Genomic DNA, 19,283 nt, shown 5'->3' with positions numbered 1-19,283 from the left:
CATTGATCCATAATAATGCTTGCAAATGCAATTATAATGCTATAATATATGCTCATTATAAGATGCACAGGCACACATCACACTGTTTGATTACCAGAAAACCATCTAAACGTGACCTTTAGAAGCCATTGCCAGGTGTTTAATGATCAGCGTTCATTTAAGAACTTTTCCTGTCATGTGACATATCAGATAATATATTCTACTTTATGTGCTGCTATGATAAGTTAGATTAAAATTAAACATTGACTGTAAAATGGCTGAGATAATGGAAAGAAGCTAATTATTCTGCTCATCCTGGGTTAATAGCCTAAACAGGCCATCCAAGCAGTCTATAAATCTAGTGCTTCTGCTGGACAGTTGGCTTTTGCTGTTACTGTCAGGATATCAATTTCTTTCAATGTCCTCCTAGATTTATTCTGTCATTAACAACCACTGCCTGTATTTTTCTCACTTGAGCGAGTAGAAGTTTACAGGTATATCGACACAAGAGTCAATGCTGTTGGCTGGGAAGCTTGGATATGGATCCAAAGTGGCTGTTTTGGACTCTTGTGAGATGACAGATGGAGGGAGAAACCCAATTTTTATTGGCTTTTCCAATTTTCACTAGACCAGACAGAAGCAACAGTGTGTTAATTGTAACCAGTGAATCAATGGCAGAGCTTGAATGAGTGTCTCCTTACTTTTACTGCACTCTTGTTCACACTGTAGAACCACATTACTTCTCCTGCCATTAATAGAAGAAGTAAAGACTTGTATCATAAATGTATGTGTTAAAACTCTGTTCTGGTCATGTTCAAAGGCATCACATGTAAATATGTACAATTGAGGAACATCTGGATTTGCACTTTAAGAGTATTTCGATGTGGATTCGATAGGGTCTTTAAAGTAAAAATCCATTGCAAGTTCCTAAAGCAGTGTACTAATGTCAGCTTTTTCATTTAAAAACAATGTTTTTCCCTTTCTATCAACTCTGGATGAGGTCTCAGTAACAAGTGACTACTAAGACAACCAGTACAGCATTTAATCTTCTGCCTGCTGCTAACACCGATTAACCTGGCTGACTTAATGGGGCAGAAAACAGAAAGCAGAGACATTTTTCAGAATGTCTTCAAACAGTTAAGTCTCCAAATTTTTACCAGATGGCTGACAACTGGCAAATGTTGAAAGTTAACCACAGCACAGCCTACAGGGGTTTGGCATCTTCCTATTATCTATCTGCAATAGTTTGTCCTTTAGAAAAAAAAAGCTATTTTAGCTTTCTTTTCACATTTAATTGGGCCTGCATTTCCTCTTACTCTGCAAAACTAGTCCCTTACATTACTTCTATCGCCAAACATGTCTTCATTATGACTGCAGACACACAGGGGCTGCTGTATTGACACACCATGAACAAACCATATCAGACTGTTCTGCTTATTTTTACATTGATGCTTCCTCCCTTCAGCTCCCTCCCTGTATCAGTGCTTGGAGCTACGTATGCAACACATTTTTCTCTGGTTCAAAAGGATTCATCAGAGGAATGCAAGATTTTGCAGTTAATGCAGATGTAAGCACCTGATTGACAGATGAGGTTTATCTGAGGGTTTATGTCATTTGCAGAAGAAGTGAGAAAGCAGTTCATGAAGATGAACAAACCAAACAGATGGTAATTAAAAGCTACAACCAGCAAAGGTCAACAGAAGTCCACTTGTGTCAGATTTACTTAATTTTTTTCTTGCCTCACAAGCCTTGTGATGCAGGCAGCAGTTGTAGTGCAACACATGAACATGAGAGAAGGCATTTTGAAGTGCTTTTGATTGAATCATTTTATGTGCCTATTGCGTGAAATGTAGCATGAAAAACTGAGAACACTGAATGCATTGGCTCTGTCGTGTGGAAAAAACTGCAATTTTGCTGCAGGAAGTTTGCCAGAATTTTTGTTTTCCACCTACAGCTGTAAAGGAGTGACTGTATGATATACATGTTAAATTACCCACACTACAAAACCCAAGGTTTTACAGCAATTTTAAGGCAGAAATAAAAAAGCAATTTAATGTGGATGTGATGGACAGAGAGAATGAGGAATTTGACATAGATGGGATTGACACTGTGACTGAAAAAGAGGTGATGTGACTGACGTACAGAGTGAGATTGAAGGATTTGACCCTGAGCAATCACTGTGACATAGACAATCATTTTCTGTCTGCACCAAAGGAGCCTTTGCAATAATTCAATAAAAGTTCAAGATGCAATCTTTTTTTTTTCTTGCTACACCAACCAAGTTCTCCTGTGTCAGTATACTGAGGATCAACAGCAGGTAACAGATCTGAATCTATACGCAGACCATAATAATCATACAGTATCAACGTCCCTCTTCTTGTGTATGAGTGAGTGTTATTATAGGTGTTGGTATGTGTTTCTACAGTACTGTATTTGCCATGTCTGAGTTGACAAGATGCTTGCAGGTGGATGAAATTACAACCCACATACATGGTTGATATTGATGGAGCTCCTGAACAAAATGTGGGGGTGTTGAGAAAAAAAAAAGGCAGATGTGTTGTCCTGGAATGTGCTATAAATGACCTTCTCGCCTCTTTATGTGTCTGCTGGTTGGTCATATGGATGGCTGGTTGGATAAATGGATAGAACGCATACAGGGAGAATGGGGGAAAGTACTGACTGAGCATGAGGTTTGAGATGCACAAACACAGCCTGAGGACAAATGGGCAGCTTGAGACTGTGGGTGTGTATGGGCAAGAGGGAAGCAGTGACGGCCTATGATGAAGATTCATTGTTCTGTTCTCGCCGCTATCCATCTTTACCAGCATGCGTGGACAACATTGGTTACCCATGCCACTAAGCTGGTTGTGAGTTTGTCGTGTGGGTGTTGAGATAGAGCAGATGTCAGAGAGGCACAATGATGAAAAGTGAATGTGAGGCAGGAAGAATAATCCAAGTCGAAGTCCTGCTAAGGTGAAACCAGAAGACATAATCATGTGTGTGGTGCGTTTTCTTGGTAGGAGGAAAATTCATAGCTCAAACAACACGTGCTGTCTGTGAAACCTGACAACAGGAGCTTTTACTGGATAAAGGAACGTAGTGCCGAGCTATTTAAAATAACAATTTATTTTATTTATTTTTATTTTATTTATTTATTTTTTAACATAAATTTTCCTCTATTTTAAACCATAGCCCAGAGAAGACAGCATGGAATACGATGTATTGTCTCTGTCAGGTGGGGTGTAGAATTTTCTCAATATAATTGAATAAATGTGACCTAATTTTCAGCAGCTTGCAGAGTGACTTGACAACATGAAAGAGCCACAGGGCCAAAGGGTGGCAGCCCATAGCTGTGCAGTGACTCCAGGGCTACAGTGTGCTGACAGCAAGATTAAACATAAAGCAGCAGGGGCAATTTTAATTACACTTTCTCTGTCTTGTTGTCTTTGTGACAAATAGGAATGGAGGAATTTTGCAGAAGACTTGAAAGTGAAGGGAATGCAACCCTTTTCAAATTAATATTTTAATTACTTTTATTTTAATTATTTTATTTAATTTTAATCAGAGATGTTAGAGACCTGATCAACTGGTGGATGTGAGATCTCCAGATACGATGTCAGAGAGGAGAGGGTTAGAGATATTATATTGATATATTTTATTAATTTTCTTAAAAGCCGCTCATGCCTATTTTGTCATTTGGAGTTACTAACAAGACGGTAGAGGAAGAGAGGCGTCAAGAGAAAAGGGTAAAACAATTATTTCAGGTGCCAAGGTTTTTAAAATAATCCTGTTTCTAAGGTCAAACAAGCCTGTCATCTGTGTAGTCACCACAGACTGACCGTCAAGAAAGATCAACAAATGATAACATTTGTTATCACGCTACATTCATGCCATGCATGAGATCTGTTTAATTGATGCAGAGTTTCTGTATAAAGCTAATGCTTTCTTTGGGCTAACTGAGTCTGAAATATGCTCTGGTGGCAAGACTTAAAAAGAAAGAAAAGAAAGGGTGGAGAAAGAAAAAGAAAAGGTAAGAAAAAAAAAGCATAGAGGTATCCCCCGCTGCTACAGGCCTTGTTGATGCCTCCCTGTGTTTATTTAATATTATTCATTTATTGTAATTTGAGGAGAAAAAAAAAGGATGCAATCTGGCCACCAGTTTTTTCTCATTTCTCCTTTTTTCTTATTTTCCAGTTTCTCAAATTAAAAACTACAAGATCAAAACAAAGTCAAACAAATTATAGCTTTCCTCTGACCTTTTTGCCTATTTCATGATATAGTTTTCTGGTTTTCAAAGTTCTCTACATCTGAACTTTCATCTCTTTTTGCCCTAAAGCATAGACATTTTCACAGAAACTTGAAACTGAAGCAAATGTTGCAGCACCTAAAGTATTTATATTATAAGTGGCTCTCTACATACAGTATGTAGTTGGGAATGAGTTGGCTTTTTACTCGGCTTCCATTTAACTTTTTCTGCACGAGAGAAAGAAGTTAAATGGCATTAACATTATAAAGGAATAAAGAAAGAGCTGGAAAGCTGCCCGTGGAAGAAAAAGGAAAGAGACTACATGAGGAGGACAGAGAGTTAGGGAGTGCTGGTCAGCAGAAATGTCGGTTGCAGAATTAAGGCAGGTAGCGAGGCAGCTACATATCACAGATACTGTGCCGCAACCCTTATTATACAGTCAGTATGTCTTTTCAGTTCAAAGTTCTAGATTTGCTCGCTACCAGCATGTTCTTACATGCAAAAATTTGTTTAATTACACAGTCGAGCATTCACTGCGCCCTTAGTCTTACATCATTAGAATGTTTCATTCTTCTTAAAATTCAATTTGGAGTCAGAACTGCTTTTGATTTTCATTTTCTAGGGGAATTTTATTACTTCAGTTGCCTCAGAGTTCAGCAAATTGGTTTCTAGCTTGTTGCTCACTAGAGGGGAGAGAACAAAGCAATGAGCAGCAGTTGATAACAGCTGAAAGTGCAGCACAGTGACTGCAGCGTCTTACTGTTTAGCCCCAGGCTGAAACGGGGGCACAGCTAACATTAGGTAACCTATACACCAGCATATTGATCTGTCAAATGCAGCCTTTTTATTCCTTTTATTCCTTTTTATTCAGATGCTGTTGGGGTTTTTCAGTCATGTGACCCTCCGTCACTGTGCGCGCCGGCTCACTCCTCGGGTCTATTGTTTGTATTAATGGCTACATCTGTTCTTGTCATGATAGAAATACTGTCGCTTTTGTTAAAACAGAGAGGCTGATACATAAATATATATTTTTCCCTCTTGCACAGGTCTCTAAAGTCTGTGATTACATTGTGAATGACATTTCAGTAAAGAAAATATGAAAATAAATAGTTAAATTTATTTATTTATTTAACACATTTATTGTCTCTGTTCTTGTGCCAATCTGTGTGTATTAGTAACTCAGTTTTTACTTGAAGCTTATTTTTTTGAAAATGATTGATTTGCTGTGTGCTTCCACTATCAGTGTCCTTGGAGTATTCAGAAAAGAAATTAGAAGTTTAAACCTCCTTAAATATCATCAAAAAAATAGAAAATCAATGTACTGATTGAAGGCCTCTCCATAGTTGCAGTTTAGTGTCTTTTTTCTCTGTTCGACCTACAATACAGTCACAAATAATGAAGACCACCACCTCAATTTCTTACAGTTAGCTTATTGATTCCAACAAGCTCCCCCGAGGCCAGCCTTTATCATAATGAAGGACGTTAGTGTGTCTCATCCAAGCAGACACACACTGATGCCACTGAGTCCAGCACTGTATTTTAGTTTTAAGACCTTCAGTGTATTAGTGGCTGGATAATAATTTATAAGAGCAGAAAAAACACATAGCTTTTTGTTTGAGGCACATGGAAACTGATGGCTTATTTTTAAAAACTTGATCAATAAAACATTTGATTGTCACTGAAATACTGGATGATTTGCTTTTAGTGCTTCCCATTTAAAGATGAAAAAAGAACAGATAGGATGGAGAAATGATTTCATATCCAAACTGTTTTTCCCAAATCTACTTTCTCTAAAACAAATCTTGTTTATAAAATAAAGATATGGGGTAACAAAAATGATGTGTATATAATCTGTATTGTCATTATGTTGCGACGTTAACATTTATATTACTTCTTCTTTGGGCAGAGATGTTGCTCACAGTTTCACAGCTTGAATAAAATGCTGTGCATTCGCTTGCTGGTCAATGATTTCTATCAGCTATTGTACCTTGATCGATTCTGGCAAATATTTGGCAGATGTTATGAATGAACAAAACAGATGAGCTTATCAAGGTTATAACAAGGATTTTTTTCCCTCCAGTTTAACTTGTCCGGCTTTAGTTTCTTGCTTGCACTGACATATTTTAAATGATGTGAGGATCATATGAAATCCATCATAACCCTCTTAGACATCCAGAATTTTTTTTAACTGATGGCCTTTAGGGACTTCTTCAGATTTTGACTTGGATAGAAAGAAAAAAGCAGAAGCAGGTGTGAGAGGTTTAAATAAGACTGAGTCCACCTGCTACTTCCTGAGGCAGGTCTAATAATTGGCTCCTAACGAGGAGTTAGGAGTCTGGGTTTGAATGTGTGAATGATGAAAGAATTCAGTAACATTCCCAAGCTTGTCTGTTATTTTTCTTTAAATTAGGAAACCAAATACAACTGCATTTTTCTGACATGTATGTGGTGATACTGTATTACTTTCATTAGAGGAAATTACATGTTAACACATGAACATACCTGACTGTGATAGTAATCTGTCCAGTAATGTGTGCATCATTTGGGAAGGGCTTGGAGCAGCTGTGAAGACATACATCTTTAAATGTGGTTTTTAAAGGGATTCTTGTGGATTAGAGATTCAGGAGCATTCTCCAATACTTGTTGTTTTTAAACTTTTCATGGGTCCTTGTGTCATTTATAATTCTTTTTACTAGGTTTGTGTTTAGTATGAATGGCCTTAATTCATGTTGAATCCGGGATTTTAGGCCAAGGGAACTGTTCAATTTAAAATAAGTGAGTATTTTAGCATGTTTATGCTTTCTTGCTTGCATTCTGCTCAGAATGATGTAATTCTTAACACTCCTAGAAATGCTCAGAGGAAGCAATGAAGAGAGAAAATGAGCTTTAGTGTGAGTTTAGTGATTACATTTTTAGATCCTGAGTACCTCAGGAAATTGCCCTGTTCAACGGTTTTTAGATTAGTTTTATGCCTATCACAATGTTCCCCTTGTACAGTCAAGTATGTCACACAAGCAGAACTTTAACCTGTCTGATGTAGACTTTGAGGCACAATTTTTAGACATGCAGATCTATCATAAGTGCAGCATCAAACAAATACACAAAAAGCACATATATTACAGAAAACAGCAGCTATGTTAGATTTTATTGCAGGAACCCATCATCTGTGCATTTCTTACATCCCATCTGGATGTGCTGCAACAAAAGTTCTAATTAAGTAGCCCATTAAGTCCTGATAAGACATCAGTATGCCCAGAAGTCAAAGCCCTGGCAGCAAGTCACTGCCACTCAGCCACTAAAACCCTGTCAAGTTTTATGGGATGTTTTACCACAACAAATTTACATGAGGCTGCAATCCAAAAAATGAAGAACTAATGAGAGAGGCAGGTGTCTGGGTGATCTACCACTGATGCTCTGATATCTGTGCCGATGAGACCGATTCCGATATTTGGCAGAAAAAACTCTGATAACCGATTAATCAGCTGATTAATTAAAAAAATATATGTGAATAAAATAACTTGTATTTTATTTATTTTAAATTTGCATTGTGATTTTTCCTTCTATGGAGCATGCGTTAATATAGCTACCAGCTGGTGCTAATGAATTTATCTTTAGATTTAGACACTAGTGTATTCTTTAAATAAGCAATATAATGAGCAAAACATTATTTATGCAGCACTCTGACGCCCTTTAACGTTAAAACGCATTTTCTCTACTCCATTATTTTCTTGGCCATGAAGTCATGACTCATATGAGCCAAATTAAAAACCAGAGATGCTTTTCTCAGATGTCAAAATATGTCATCTTTGACAGAGTTGCATTTTAAACATATAATGGTCACAAATAGTCTGGCACTTGTGTTACTCCACAACAACACACACAGTAAGTTGCTATTTCAGCCTGAGTCACAATCTAATATTTTCTGACAAAGTAAAACTAAGGATGACATTATGACAGTTGCTGAAGACAAAGAGTAATGTTCATTTTGAATTTGAAATGTTCACAGAGGAGGAAAAACTTCTTGCTCACTGGCCACACGCAGAGACTTGCAGCCATCTCTTCCTCCATGTCTTTGTCTGTCAAAATCCATGCAAATGGGCAGAAAATTGTGCTTTTTTGACAGGAAACTGCTCCCCCCAAAGACAATGAGAAACATAGTTTTTGCTATTTATTTTATTTATTTATTTAATTAGTTTAACTAAATGCGGTTTTGCCCTGGTGGATATAAATTTTGAGTCAAGACAGCAAAGGTAATACATTTAATGACTATGTTTTACAAACATGAAGCATAAATTGGGCCTTCTTTTGCCTCTGGTTCGGTGAATCTTGGTCATAGCGAGATGAAACTTATAATTTTGGAATCTGTGAGATGTGTGCTTTCAGTAGAGGAGTCGTTTGTCCGTGTTCATACTGACGGATGGACCAAGGATGTGTTTACATATTTTTCAGACTTTGAGTACCCGGTCTTTTAATTGTTTGTTGTCTTAACTGTGTTTGGTGGTGATAGAAATGGTTTTACAGAGCTGGTAGCTGAGATTCTGGATTCTGTGGATAACACACATGTTTATAGTTACCTTTACAGAGCTGATGTTACACCCGTAAAACCAGATGTTAACCCCTTAACTCCTGGTAGGGAAGTGTGCAGACACGAGAGGTTAAGCAGTCAAGCCAAGAATGCAAAGTTAGAGGATTTATAGGAAAAAAATCTGGATAATGAAGCACTAAAAGTGCATGGATGGAAGTTATTTTGCATATTGTGAGTATTTCTCTCTCCTCATCTCTAGAAGCTGTGAGATTCTAATCCTGCTATTTGTCTGTTCACCTGGTGGCTGATATTCATCACATATTGTTCCTTCTGTGTTTAGAAGGAAGCAGCTTCACTGCTTTAAATTAATTCTGCTGACTTTTTACCTTTTAGTTAGAGAATCCTGAAAATTGCATCCTTCTTTGTCATAAATATTTGATTTTATATATATTAAGAAATATTTTAACTGCTGCTGTTTGAAGAGAAAACTGCTGCTAAACCTGTTTATTTATTTAGTGCAGGGGTCTGCAACCTTTACCATCCAAACAGCCATTTTTCCCTCAGCCCAGATAAATAAAACTAGTTTAGAGCCGCAAATGTTACAAGACCTTCCAAAATGTTGTGCTTGGACAGGGATACTTTCAGAAATCGGCTACAGCACCAACCACAAACTCCACAGTGTACATTCAGGTCTTAGTAAATCTTGACTTTTGATTTTTAAACCCATCATCCCTAGTTGCAAATAAAAATGAAAAAGAAAAAAAGAATGCAGTGATTTAAAAATCCTACAAACAAACATTTTATTTGCAGTAGCTCATGAAAAGATACTTAGTAAACCTTGAAAAGCACATATTTTGCTGTTATGAAATACAGTAGTTCATCTTGCATTTCATGGCAAATGTGTGTCAGAAAAGTTGGGACAACGTAATGGAAGGCTGGAAATTGTAGTGGTACTAAAAAGAAACAACTGGAGGGACATGTTGGAAGAAATCAGGTTTATTTGCAACATGTATGTAACATGATGTGGGTATAAAAAGAGCAGCTTGGAGAGATGGAATCTCTCAGAACTAAAAATGGGAATAATTATCTGAAACAAACTGCATTTACAAATTTTGTAACAATTTCCGAATGATGCCCCTCAACCTTAAATTGCTAAGACTTCGATTATCCCATCATTTAGACAACATGAGCAGAGAGAAAAAGTGGTCAGGAAAGGAGTTTCTGTGTCTGTGTGCATGTTTGCTTGAGACTGGTTTAGTTTCTGTGAAGCCAGCTCTCTGGTTATCAGGTCAGGCTAAGCAGCAAGAGGTCGGGGATGATTGGCACTTCACAGTTTAGCTGTCATATTTGCCAGCCGTCCAGTGTCACACCCAATCAGTGTGTGAGAGTCAGGCCTAGTTTAGGCTCATTAATTGTCCAAATTGCATTATATACACCGCACAAAGCATATGTGGTGCAACATTTCTTTTTCTGAGAAAGTAAATACTGATGCACTATTTCAACAAAGGAGAAGCTCAGATTTCTATTCCCTTCATTCACTCTTTCTTCTCCGTACTTTAAACAATGAAATAAAATCTAACTTTTATCTTAAGATCTACTGTCTCTGAATTTACAAAAGTCAAAAGCATCTTTAGTGTTCTAAGTATTTTTCTTAAGTCTGTACTGGTGCACAGTTCATATAAATTACAATGCAAATATCACTACAATCTAAGAGAACTTAAACTTTTGACTACATTCTCTCCATCCCTCAGCCTCATGCACAATCAAGCTGTTAAATCATTCACATTTTTATATAATTCTGCACTGCAGGCATTAATAATGATTTGATTACTGACCCATTTTTGTTTTCTTCCCTGTAAGTCTCCATTACTCATGAAAACATATTTAATAGAAAAATATTTGATAGAAATATATTTTTTACTAAGAGGTCTGTGATACAGTGCGTTTCTTCTGCAGCTCTTTGAACACTTCACATGTTCAGTAAAATTTGAAATGCAGCAATCAGCTTGTGGGCAATGGAATTCTACATAAATTGCAGAGGCTTGGAAAATACATTTTGATTTTAAAGTGACGGATCCAGGAAATGAGTGAAACAACACAGACGAAGCTTTTAAGGCCGCTGTAGATCCTTAAGCGTTTGTCCTTCACGGTGTTTGACAGTCTACCGACTGTATTGATTTGGCCTCGCTCAATATCTGCTGATTGCATGTATGAACATTTATAGATTCATGATTGCATGCATAAAAGCCATGCAGACCTACTGCATGTTTTCATTACTGTGGGGCAGTAGTCACATGTGCATACACATCCTCTTTCTCACGATATTAAAAGCAGTGCTCCATAAATGTCCTTGCAGGATAATAATATTTCATCATCTTTCTTTTCTCTCTGCAGTTTTTTTCCACCTCATCTGTCCATTTCTCTCCGTGCCTTTCTTTCTTCCTTGCTTCATCTCCTTTGTGTCTTACTATTCTCATCTCTGCACCATTAATCTCCCAACCAATGAATTGGAGCTTCTGACTCTATCACTCCTATTATCGACTGCAGCCATCCCTTATTTATGTTCCATTTTCCCTTCCTATTTCTCACTCAGCCTTCCCACTGTTGTTCCATTGACCGGCATGTAATTTCTACCATGAATAATGCATGTGGTGAGACAGAAATAGTTCTACTTCATTCTCCTGGCTAGGATTTGTTCTGCAGTAGTTTAACTCAACGTGTTTGTGTTGATTTCTATTCAACAGTGCCAGCTACTTTGTTAACCGGAAGAGGGATTTGGTTGTATATGTGCTCCCAGAGCTGAATTCTTACCGAAATAGACCAGAACAGCCAATTGTGAGATCAGGGTGCAGATTTATTCAACCTCTTATTGCTCATGAGTACTGATCCATGATCTATGAGGTGGCTCCCAGAGCAAGCCTGTTCATTAGCTAACATCCTGAGCAGACGCTCCAACATATGGCAGTCTGCAGGCAAAAATTACATTTGTATGCTACTATATAGTAAGGTTTTCAGCTTTAAGGAACTGAGAAGCAAAGGGCTCAGTTGAACATCTACTATCATATTAAAACAAAAGTAGACCTTTTTCTAATTCTACAGTTAAACATACTAGGAAGTATAGAAAATAAAAAAGATAATGTTTATTATATGGGCTGTACGGTGGTGTGGTGGTTAGCACAGCAAGAAGGTTGCTGGTTCGAATCTCGGCTGGGGGAGGTTTGAACCTTGAGGGCGGTGGCCTGTCTGTGTGGAGTTTGCATGTTCTCCCCGTGTATGCGTGGGGTCTCTCCGGGTACTCCGACTTCCTCCCATCGTCCAAAGACATGCATGTTAGGTTAATTGATAACTCTAAATTCTCCTTAGGAGTGAGTGTGAATGGTTGTTTGTCCCTATGTGTTGGCCCTGCGATGGACTGGTACCCTGCCCCTCGCCTGTTAATGCTGGGATAGGCTCCAGCTTACCTGTGACCTGTAATGGACTGAGCGGTACCATTAATGAATGTTTATTATGATAATACTGATATTTGATCTGTAAATCATTTTTTGATATTTAAATAGGTAATAAAATGAGAAAAAAATCCTCCTTGGACATGACAATTTAGACCACATCATTATTTTTTTAATTAATACTAAGAAGAAATACATAAAATAAACAGATTTTACTGTGAGAGAAATGCAAAAATAAATAAATGAATAAATAAATAAATAAATTCAAGTGCTACATCTCAGACTCCACAGACATCAACTGTAAATATTAAAGAATTTTGACAGATTTTCTCAGTGACACCTCTCTAACCGCGGCTTAATCGATATCCATCTTGCATCCTACCTGTACTCTGAACTCTCTCTGGTAGAAGTCAGTCTGATGTTGACTCTTGTCTTTTCGCTTTTCGTGATGTTCTAGGCTGGAAAAACAGTTGTGAAGTGTAGCTTCTCAGCTTTGGGATGCAATGAGAGCTCTGGAAATTCATTCATTCATTTTCTATATTATTTAGTCTAATTATGGCTCATGGGGAAGCTGGAGCCTATCCCAGGGTATGCCCTGGACAGTCCGCAAGTCCATCGCTGGACCAACACAGAGAGAGAGACAAACAACCACTCACGCTCATGCTTAGGGAGAATTTAGAGTAACCAGTTAACCTAACATGAATGTCTTAGGATGGTGGGAGGCAGCCGGAGGACCCAGAGAGAACGGGGATAACATGCAAACTCCACACAGAAGGGACACACTGTTCAAGGCTCGAACAGTCGCAGAGTGTCAAACCAGTGACCTTCTTGTCTGCGGTGCTAACCACCACACCACTGTGCAGTCCAGCTTTGGAAATGTACATAGTAAATGTCATGGTGCTATTCAAACGAGTCAGAAACATACATTAAGGTCAGGAAGTTAAATCGTGCTACTTTAAATTTCATGACAGTGCAGTAAGAATTAAAATTAGACTGAACAAGTATGACTTGTTTAAAAGAGTTGGCAGGAAAAAGCCTAATCTCACTAAAAAGAACAAGGCAGTACAACTTATGTTTGCAAAGTTGTGTTTGAACAAACCCCAAGACCTGTGGAACAATGTTCTTTGAATAGACCAGACCAAAGTGGAGATGTTTGACCAGAACACACAGTGCCATGCATTGTGAAAACCATATGCAGCATATCAGGACAAACACCTCAGACCAGCTTTCAAACACATTGGGGACGGGTGATAATTTGGGCACCTTGTAGTCATTGAGTCAACCATGAATTCTTCTTAAGTATTCTAGAGTCAAACATGAGTAAGTCTGTCTGCCTTGCTTAAATTAGGTCATTAATCAACAGTGATGCTGAGTATCTCTGGTAAATATAAAACCAGGAATGCTGAAAAAGAAAAGAATCATTGTGTTGCAATGGGCAAAGTTAAAGTCCAGATCCCAACCTGATTGGAATGTGATCTGGACAATGAGAGAGAAAAACTGCAAAAATCAGTGAACTGATACAACATGATAAAGACGAGTCAGCAAAAATCCCTCGACCACACTGTGAGAGACGAATAAAGATGGCACCATGCAGTGAATGATTTCTTCAAGTTATGGCTGTCAAAAGTGGTTTTAGAAGTTACTGAATCATGGGATTTAGTTCGCTTTCCTTTGTTCGTTTTGGTTGTTTTTTTTATTTATTTATTTATTTTTTATACACAAACTGGTTGCCCATTGTTTTGTTAAACATGGATTTACAGGGGAATTAACAGCTTTAACATCTGATAGTTAAAAGAAACACAAAATGCATGCTGAAAAAAACACAAGGTGTGTGCTATACCTTAGTTCTTGTTACTATATTACTCCATTATATTGATTTTAGTGGTGAGGATAATGGTGGTTAGTGTAATAGTATACCGGATCTCACTGTGGGCTTTTCAGAAAATCACCTTGTACTCTTATATCCCTACAAGACTCCTGAGATAGGATTTCAGTATGTTTCTGCTTTAACTCTGCCTGTTAAGGTCACTCAGTTGTCCTCTAAGGAGAAAAACAAAAAAAAAGAAAATAGAAGCAAGCCATAGAATCCATGTGAAGAATAAGGTGATATACTTTTCCACAGGGGAAATTAACTTTTTTGATTGTCCTCAAGAAAAATATCAATAAATAAAAATATAAATATATTTCTCTGTGGATAAAGTAAAGAAAAATCCTGGCCCGAGAAGCTGTTTTGTCATCTTTAGCGGAGAGGGAAAAAAATTGCTAAAGGCATTGATATATATAGGGCTACTTTCCTGGAGGAAAAGTAGTAGAATATAGTAAAACATAATGCACTGATTTACCAGTCATATAGATGCAGTTATGACATTGTCAATTAACACTATATCAATTATAGAAAGTAAGGATTTTAGTTGTGGTCCGTAGACCTCAGAGAAATCTTTATGTAGGTGACATGGCCAACAACTATTGAATAATTTTAGTCCACAGACAACTCTGCATTAAAAACAGACACAGCTGAAGCAAGAAAATAACTGCCTGGACTCGAGAACAATTCCAAAAGCCATCGTCAGGGAATGCAGTTTGTCACTGCGCTCACAGATGCAAATTAAAACTGCCATTTAGAGGCAAAAACAAGACCCAGAGATGCTGCCACCTTCTCTGGTGACTCATTTAAGATGGACTGAGGTGACGTGGAAAACTGTGCTGCCTGACAAATCAAAATTTTAAATTCTATTTTGAAATCATAGACATTGCTCCCTCTTGGCTAAAAATAACTTCCTTGATATTCTTTGAGCTTTACTCTTACACCCTTTCAGCTTTACAGAGTTAAACGTTGATCTATAAATCTATAAACTGAGGAATATTCCTTCTTAAGTTATTAAGCTGGTATCACCACAGTATAAAGAGTGATGTAAGTCTCTCTGAGTGGCACTGGAAAGTTTCCCTGTGGGCATCTGAACTTTCCTTATCCCTTTAAGTGTTGTTTATTTCAACTAAACAAGTCAGAGTTTTTTTTCCTGCTGTGTAACTATGCAGGCAAGACGTGCTATCTGGTGTATGCAGAGCTAAACTGAAAACCCATCTTTTCACTTGCAGTCACACCACATACAACTCTATGGTGCTGGTGAGTTTTTAATACTTCAGAGCTTTGTGGCGCTCTGAAATCAAACAGAATGTGGTCTGTTTGGTCTGTTCAGCAAGGAGAGGTGGGAAAGGGATCCTGGCAGTTGCTTCAGACAGTCCCTGTGCCAGAGGGATTTCTGAGGACTACGCTTGGCACAACACACCATGCACTACTATCAAACCTCCCTCAATCACAGTTTTCCTACTTTATTGCACTATTTGTCACATTGTCTCTCTTTTTAATATGTTACTTTTCATTTGTCTTGTGTTATCTACATTTTATTGTTCTTTTCTACTCATTTTTTGTGTCTTCATTATCTTTTTCTCTTACCATATTTTTTCATTTCAGTCTTTCTTATATTACTGCTTTGACAGAGATGGATTGTACAACATAGTAAAGCCATGCCCTCGAGTCAGATGGACTGGAAACGTTTAGCCACTGATAATTTACTGTTCAGCTGTTGTTTACAAAAATATCTGATGCACAACATGATGTACCTGAATGGTTTGTGGTTTTAAGGATATGCTGCCATTTAGATAGACAGCAGTGAAAGATGAGAGAGAAACACAACTTTTAGTTTAAACAAACTAAAAGACAAATTTTTCCTACAAATGGTTATGTCGTTGGTGACTGATCATTGAGCTCAAAGATGTATTTTTATTCAGTTAGCTTTCAAGATTTAGCTCCACACCAAAGTGGCAATGGCCAAACACTGAAAGCAGGGCTTCAAAGAAGCAGTTCATAATAGATGTGTCACTTGTGTTATGAATGAATAAATTAATATTTGCAACATTATTTGATTTGAAGTATAACAGGAAGGTTTAAGTGTATTTCCAGTAACAGGAAAAGTTGTCATCAGCTTGTGTAACTTTAGATTTTTTATCTCTTGCCTTTTTTCTGCTGTGCTCCATTATACACACAGAGGAAATAAGTTAACATTGTACACATTTAAAATGACACAAGAAGACAGTGGAGACTCCCACACCAAACCAAAATTAAACAAGTGCGCATAAATTAGATAAACACTGCCCTGTTACTTACCCCCTTTTTTTTCTCTGACACCTCTCCGTGTACGTGCTGGTGCCCTGCGCTTAATAAAACAGATTAATTAGGCTCATTGGCATTCTGGGACACTGCTTCCAGCTGTTTCCCTGGGCAAGGTTATCCATTTTAAACTGTGAACATGGGGAGTCTGGAAGGAAACAACTTGGAGGCTAGCACCCCATCACAGTGAGGTTTGAGTGCTGGAATGGATTGATTTCAGTAACATAGTCTCACCTACTGGACAGCAAATCCATCAGTCAGTCTTTTTCAGATGGACTACTTTGTCATGTGTGTTGGTCAGTGAAACAATGTTGTTTGGGTAATTGCTTCTGTCCCTTGTTTTTATGACTTTTACACACTGCTGGCAAAGCAGATAAATGTTCACTGTGCGGCAGATAATTTGTCATTCTACTTGAGTAAAACTCAAAAAGGTAAATCGCACTGTAAACATATGATAAATAGGCAATCTCATCAGTGTGATTGATATTCCCTCTCTTGCCCTGGTGCAATGTTTAATACATAATGCCATCTGACAGGCCCCAGTTAGCATCAACTTTCATTATCAGTAAAACATGATAACACAGTCCCAGGCCCTGTGGCAGGGAAATTGAGATCTTCCTATGGAGTAAAAATATTAACTCTGAAGTACTGAATCTTGCAAAATGTTGCGAGTATTTGTCGCGCACTGTAAGTAATGACAACATCTTGTTGAAGTGGTAGGTCAATACACATTACTGAGGAAAAGGAGATACAGCTGATGAGGGATGTAGTGCAACCTCAGGTCAGTGAGGTAACAGTACCTTTTAAAGCTGCATCGATAAGCACACGTTGAGTTGGATCAAGCTGAGCCAGCATTTTGAAAAGTGGAAAGTAGAAAACTTATTATTTTTTAGAACTTTGTTTAAATTGAAATCTGCCACCACAGTCTTTGTGGATAATGTGTAATCATCATTCTAACAGTGCCTGTTCAGTGAAGGCTGAATAGCAAAACAATAGCCCACCTTTAAGTTTCACAATCTCACATGAGCAGCCCAAGGTTTCTACTGCAATAAAAAACCACTGATACAGTAAGATTTGTGGGGTTTTTGAAACAAAAGAACCACTGCCTCAAATATACTTTAATCAGTAATGCAAAGTGTCCACGAGGAAACAGAAGAAAGTTATCATGGTAGTTCAAATAGAAACAAAACTTACTAAAGAGCTTTTTTTACATTTTAGATTGTGTCAAATGTGTCAAAATTTGAAATACTATTATGTTGTTAATATTTCAAGCTGCACTACTGAGCGTTGGCAGATTGTCGTGCCCTTAACAAAGGCTAATTTGCCATTTGTCTTGCAAACTGTCTCTTCTCTGAGCTCTCTCTAGCCAGTAGAAGTCAATCCAATGTGCTAGTATGATAGTCCAATAAGTGTTCCACTCACAGACAATGCCTCCATAAAGGACTCTGGAGATGGATCCTGAAAACCAAAAGCCCAACTGCTCTGTGTGTTCATCAAACAAAAGTGAAGAAAAATAAGATGGCCACCTCAGGTTTCAGTGGTTAAATAAGTTAGGTGGCCCCTGTCAGCCCATCACATCCAGTGGTTGGAAGATGAACTGCTCTCTCTCAGTTCATCAGCCTTAACAGTTGATTTGCTTAATTTTCCATTATTCTCAAGAGGTTATTCTCATGTAAAAGGACATAAAAATGTTGGAAATATTGGAAACATAAATAATAAATGGAATTTTGCTGCAGATGTTGAGATTTAGTCAAGCACAGGATTCAAACAAGTGTCTTTGCTTTGTTTTCTTCTGACCATTGAATACTGTCTTCTGCTTTTTTCCAGCTGATGCAATATGAATGTTTTGTCCTTTGTGGAGTGGATCTGTGTATAAGTATTTGTGTGTGTATGTGTTACAAAGCCAGACTATTTGTGAGCCTTTTGGTGCGTACAAACATCAGGCACTTTACCCTCCTCCAGTGGCAGACAGGAGGGGAGCCTGTTGTCACATTTTTTCATCATTACCTCCACGGCTCCCCTTCATCTCTCTCCCTTGGAAGTTAAAAAAGTCATCAAAGGTTTGGCATCCGGCAGCTTTATGCGTCTTTTCTAAAAAAAAATAAATGAAATTTTCTCCCTTGAATCTACAACAAACAGGGTAACCATTTCCAAAAAAGCCCCTCAGTTTTAGAGATGCTGGAAATCTCTGTATCGTGTCTCAGTGGAGGTGTGCTTGTGCTTCTTTTGACATCTCCGTTAAATGGACAATACTCTGCTATTCATTTAACAGCTCTGTGACTTCGTTCCTCCTCTGGGAGTCCAGCATCTCTTATATCTCTTCACCCAAGAACTTGCCCTCCTCTCTGCTTCTTCTTGCCTGTCGCATCACTGCATTATCATGAACGTGCTACTTTCCACACCACAGAGAAGGAAGCCCATCAGCACTCTGGCTGGAGCATCGGGCTAAATCCTGGATCAGGGGGAGAGTTCAGGCTCCTTGGGGGGAAGGTCTTGGCTGGATTGTTAAGAGAATGTTGGACATTAGGGTTTAACAAATCAAATGCTGGATTAGGAGCAAACAATGCTTAGGAAATTCCACAGGGTGTTAATAGTAGCCTTCTGGGGATTTAATCCTGTTTTATTGGCTCATGCTTTCATGATATGTATGTGTGCATATGCACAGCATTGCCAGTTGTGTTTTTATGCTGCTTATTTTAAATTGGAAAAGACTTGGTTGTAGTTAATGATGTTATATTTTTATCTCCCACATCAGGTATATTGTTATGATGAAGAATTAAATTAATTTCATCAAGAGTCGATACATTAAAGCTAGCACGCACAGCCTTTACCCTTTAAGCCACTCAGATATATAATTACTATGCATTTGTCTTTTTGTTTCATTTCTATGTCCTTTGTCTCTCTTTGATTTTGGACTGA

The 19,283-nt window shown here is 37.9% G+C and overlaps 1 protein-coding gene across 2 annotated transcripts in view; it reads left to right on the top strand.

Moving 5' to 3' along the window:
• b4galnt4a (beta-1,4-N-acetyl-galactosaminyl transferase 4a) overlaps positions 1-19,283 on the top strand; it is a 135,400-nt gene that overhangs the window by 56,336 nt on the left and 59,781 nt on the right. The window lies entirely within an intron of this gene.

The sequence above is a fragment of the Melanotaenia boesemani genome, chromosome 10, assembly GCF_017639745.1.
Source record: "Melanotaenia boesemani isolate fMelBoe1 chromosome 10, fMelBoe1.pri, whole genome shotgun sequence".
In the NCBI taxonomy this organism is placed as follows: domain Eukaryota; kingdom Metazoa; phylum Chordata; class Actinopteri; order Atheriniformes; family Melanotaeniidae; genus Melanotaenia; species Melanotaenia boesemani.
This window is presented reverse-complemented; position numbering and strand designations above follow the sequence as displayed.